Below are 5,473 nucleotides of genomic sequence, written 5' to 3' on the forward strand. Positions count from 1 at the left end.
GTAAAGACGCTTTTGTGTGTAATACTAGGTTCAGTTCCCCTAAACATTCAATTTAATCAGGCACTAGTTGGGGAACAATGGGATAGCTGGCTGCATTTAGTACGTAGGTTGATGGAGGTCAACGTGTCTAATGAGTCAGATGTAGATGTTCTCAGTCAAATCTATGTATGTGGATTTGATTAATATTGAACCAATCCCACGATCCATTCATATATGGAAAATAAAGTTGCCTTAAAAAATCAAATTTTTTATGTGGTTTGTGCACAAAGGAGTGATTTTGACTAAGGACAATTTGGCGAAATGTAGGTGGGGGGAGTAAACCTTATAGATCACAAGGAAATGATTCAATATCTTTTTCTCACATGCCCACTAACCAGGTTATTATGGCGAAAAATACATGTGGTCTTTAACGTATCTCCACCTACTAACATATCCAATCTGTTCGGTAACTGGTTAGGTGGGGTTGAGCCTAATATGGCGGCACGAATTAGCGTGGGAATTGCTGCATTACTTTCGACTATTTGGAACTGTACAGTAGCATGTGCTACATACAACCGGTTTGTATGGCGGTCCACTAATAGGATAGGTGTTTAGGCATTGTGTCCTATTTTTTGCCAGTTGTGGCTATTTGTTTACTGCTTTGATTTTGTATATGTAAATGAGATGAGATTCATACTTTGGTACTCTATTCGTTTAAATAAAATGGATGTGTGCATCACTTGATGCAGAGGCCCTGGGTAATCCTCCTTTTTTTTAAAAAAAAAAGTGGAAGATGATAACCTTTTCAGTCGACACAGCACATCAGCAGATCCTTCAGGAAGATCGTCTCATGTATTGTACAAAATTTTAACCCCATCATTTCCATCACCAATCCCTCTGCCTACAAAGCAAAAACAATCCAATACATCAATTAAAATCTGAAGGAAAATTTAGATCAGTCCACCACTATACACTTGTATAGCCGTGAGTTTGGAGATGCACCCCAAAAACTGGAATAGGGGAAGTATAAACGGGAGTTGGTGGTGGTTTATCCATGTTTCTAACCACGCTACCCAGCATTGCTAAAAATCTCTAAAAAGAACTAGTTAACGGAGACACAATGAAGCTCTTCCTTTAACAAGCTAACTGAAACCGCCTTATGAATATCCCTAGCACAGACTATGACACATTCCACAAAGAAGCACAACTAGATATGATTGCGAACCCAAGGGCATGGTGTGTAGTCCGAACGCGGACGTTAATGCGTTGCGCTGTACTAGATGGAACTCTAATGAGTGGGATGATGATAATAGCCCAATGTGATTGCTTATTTATTTTGATTCATAGCAAAGCACGGGCAGACAATCCTTAAAAGACACGAACAATGTTACAGACACATACCAAAAGCGACTGGATTGATTCTCAAAAGAGTAAGTGAATTACTATGTTACTTATGCGATGTACAGACGGGGCATTACCTGCAGTAAAGAAATTTGTGTAGGGATAAAAGTGGTCGTGATGTGTTCCAGAAATACTTCTGAGTTGCATCGACTCGAGTTGGATCATGAAGGAACGGCCAGTATACATTGACAGAAATATCACATTGGTGTCCTCATCAAACCCCGCTATATAACCTCTACATCTCGATGGTCCTAGTGGAAGGAGCTTGTCAAGTTGGATGATCTGCTGAAGCGCCCATCTGAGGACACCATCTGAATTGCTCTTTCTCTCCCATATTTCCATGCCCACTTCTGTCCACATGGCAAAGCCAAGCCTACTTTCATGTGTCCGCAATATCTGAAAGCGGATACACGAGACTACTGATGGTCTCTCGATCACCACTAAGCGCTGCATCTCGAAATCAAATTTGAGAATTCCATCCCCAATAAGCAACCAATGAAGTGCATTCCCAACCAGGACGCTGCTGGCACGCATTGCATAAGTAACATGCTGTGCAGTACCTGCTCAGATGATATTTCCCCATTCACCGGATTCTGAATCGTAGATGCAAGCAAATGCAGAGGGTTCAGCATTCATGCCGACGCCCACCAAGACCAGCTTGAAAGGGCGCGAGCCCAGTCGTGGCCGTGCACGTGGTCTGTGCCGGAAGGGCAGAGCAGCGCCGCGCTTCGGACCCAATGGTAGGTGTGGATGCCCGGTGGAAAGGCCACGCAGCGCCGGTGGCCGGTGATGGGGTCCCAAACGACGGCATGAGACGCGTATGGTTGATGAGGAGGGCGAGGCCGTGGCGGCAGCCGACGAAGGCCCAGCTCTCCCCGCGGCTCTGCGGTAGCGAGAACCGCGCCGCGGGGATGCGGTCGGGCGTGTCCAGCGTGGGCGTGAATGAGGGCCCGTCGATGCCTCTGACGAAAAAGCCTAGGAGCGGGGGTTTGCATTGGTGGGCGCGGAAGTGACGAAGAAATTTGGGGTCGGAGACGAGGCCGCGCCAAAGCTTGCAGACGAGGGAAGCTCAGGGGAGCGAGGATGGTAATGGGGGGGAGGCGGAGCAGGATCTCTAGGAGAAGATTTTCGTCCTCCAGCGGCGGCGCCGGCCCCGCCGATGTGGGGAACGAGGGGCGGCGGCGGCTGTCCATCTAGGCTAAACCGTGCAGAGTTTGTCTTTGAAAGAGAAATTGGATCTTTTGCCCCACTTTACTTCTCCATTGGATAATTTGCCCTCCCGAAAGGCTACCAGGTGGGGCCCGGGGTCACTGTCATTAAGACAATCAAAAGGCAAATCATCCAACCCCTTGTAAAGTGGGGCAAATCATCCAATCCCCCGTCTTTGAAACGGCGATGCGGGGAACGAGGGGCGGCGGTACGACCTAGTCAAGACTGATGCTGGAGTGGACAAGTCGTCAAATTTAGACGACACGATGAGATACGTTAAACCGATCTGAGCCGTGGATGAATGATCAAACGACGCCAGAATAATGTTATTTTTGCGTGAATACGTAAAGCTCTAACTCCAGCCGGGAAGGCAAAGAGACGAGATACAGGGCATCTAGACCGCGTCATAGCCAATGCTTGGAACCTTCGTCCTACGACCACCCCAGGACTGGCCAGATCGACGTACCTCCCACCTCAAGCGCCTAGAGGATCGGCAAGTGGGTTGTCCGGACCGGAGGAAGAAGCCATGGAGGAATATGTAGTGCATTGTGCCCCAGATGCCCACGCCATAAAAAGCGGCCCAAAACCAATGTAGCTTCCAAAGTCTCCAAATCCAACATCAACCACACCGCGAGCAGTCAAGGCAGTGCCTTCATGAAGGGGACAATGTCAAGACGCCGCCGCCGTCCAATTCGGCGAATTGGACCTAGAGTTTCCTCCAGTACTTGAAAAGGGGCACGGAGAGAAGGCCATGGAGTCGACTCCATGAAGGAGATGGCACCCACAAGTGTCACCATAACCAACATCGGCAAGACGAGCCCGGCCTACCACGGAACACCCCAAAAGGTTGTCGGATTAGGAAGTGGAGATATGGAAAACCATTGCAAGACGAAACTCCAAAGATGGTCGCACATGTCACCCAAGAAGGTGATATCGGGTGCCGCAGGGTACATCACCACGAGCGACCTCCATCAATGCTAGGAACCACCACTGGTAAGATCTAGGCAGGGGAAGCCCGGATCCACTATCAATAGCACCACTAGAACCAGCCCAATAGGAGGTTAACATGGTCGGGCCGAGCCAATGCCGTTGGAAGGACATCGAAATTGAGGCAGCCGGAGGTCCGGGAGGAAGGGTGGGAAAAGCATGAGGAGGCGGCCGCAGCAGGCAACTGCCCGTACGGCGGATAGGAAGACATTTTTAGAATAATGAAAATGATTAATAATTAAAAAGAGTGCATAGATATACTCCATATTGCATTTTCAGAAGTTTGTTTCGCCGTGCTAAAGTGATTTATAATCTGTTTCTACCCTTAAAAAGACAATGAAGACAAAAGGAGCATAGGCAAACATAAGGTAACAGTACATTTTACTATGTAATCTTCACATTCCACATTCGTTATTTTTTGAATGAAGTGGGGGGGGGGGCATTTGACATTGTTTATTCAAAGATAGTCCAGCTCATCAAGTTGTTTTCCATAGTTCCCGCAATAAAAACTTGTTTTCAATATTTCCCGCGAAAAAACTTCTTTTCAATATTCTTATTTGAATATTTTTAGATTTATTTCAGAAAATACCTTGAGAACTAGACCCAAAATTTTCCTGCAAAAATGAGAAAACTAGGCCCAACATTGACGGTTTTTTTAGACTCCATGAGTTATTGTGGTGTTTCATTATTTCTCCGAGGTGGCAGGGAATATATACGCCCCATGGTCGTTGAAGGAGATATGTTCTTCATTCTTACTTTTGCGCATGTGTCCGTTTTTGTTGAGGGAGTGGTGTTTTTTTTTGGGAAAGGAGGTTAAGACCCCCGGCCTCTGCATCAATCGATTCATACGATCATCTTTATTTATTATTCAACATAGGTCTAACAAGAATATACATCAAGCCACCCGAAGCCACCGCTCGCACCTACAAAACTCGATAATGTGGAGTGCTCTCACTCTTCATATGTAAAAACGGTGCTGTCGCCGATCCATCCACGTAATATATTGAAAACCACAGCCGGTACAACATACCTAAAGCGCACATCACATGCACATGTTTTAGACAGCACCATCATCATCGAACCATTGACCCATCTTCAGGAGAGAGATCTGTATCATCCTTGCCAGTCCGTCCATCCGCCAACGCCACCACGGCGCCCAACGGCGCCACCGTCCCACACTCGTCCGTCCAAACGCAAAGATTCTGGAAGATCTCAAGGGTGTGGTGTTGCTAGCTTATTGCTGTTGACGGCACCGTAGATGGTGATCCAACTATTTCTGAATGGGTATTAGTATATAGCTCACATCCTATATACCTAAGGATGTTATCCCGAGTAATTTATTTATCTCAACATGCAAGCATGTCATCTCATCATACACTACTACAGGATGCTGCTAACGTGACACTACGATCAGAGACCCTTTGACGAAACTGTGTGCGATGCATTAATCACAGACGGTGGTGTAAAAAACTGTCAAAAAAGATGCAAAACGTTTGCGATGACGGATGCATTAAACATGGTTCAGATTTTAGTTCTGTGTGCGACGCAGGGCATACGGTTCAGTGCAATTAACTGTTTGCGATGAGAAGCAACAAAAGAAACGGACTGCCAGATGAAGATGTGTGTGATATACAACATACAATTCACTAGGATGAACTGTTTGTGATTAGGCAACACAAAAGAAACGGTCAGCCAAATCAAGGTGTGCGTGATATACGACATTACGGTTCACTCGATTGAATGCATAGAAAACTCAATTAATGTATAAAATGTCCAAACGAGCCCCGAAAAATTCCTAAAATTAACACAACACTCGTGTTGTTTTATGTTGACACAAGAAAAAAATTGAAATCAAGAAGAGGCAACGGATATCATTTCGTCCAAAAAGGTGAAATGT

General features: G+C 46.1%; 1 long non-coding RNA gene across 1 annotated transcript in view; it reads right to left on the reverse strand.

Annotated features, from left to right (window-relative positions):
* The window catches only part of LOC119291159, a 10,265-nt gene extending 7,717 nt beyond the window's left edge, over positions 1–2,548 (reverse strand). The window contains exons 1-2 of the long non-coding RNA XR_005142233.1: positions 1,458–2,548; positions 781–880 (exon numbers count right to left, since the gene is read on the reverse strand). This is a non-coding gene — a long non-coding RNA (uncharacterized LOC119291159). The remainder of the gene's footprint in view (positions 1–780; positions 881–1,457) is intronic.
* Between the last annotated feature and the right edge of the window lie 2,925 nt (positions 2,549–5,473).

This window comes from Triticum dicoccoides, chromosome 4B (assembly GCF_002162155.2).
Source record: "Triticum dicoccoides isolate Atlit2015 ecotype Zavitan chromosome 4B, WEW_v2.0, whole genome shotgun sequence".
In the NCBI taxonomy this organism is placed as follows: domain Eukaryota; kingdom Viridiplantae; phylum Streptophyta; class Magnoliopsida; order Poales; family Poaceae; genus Triticum; species Triticum dicoccoides.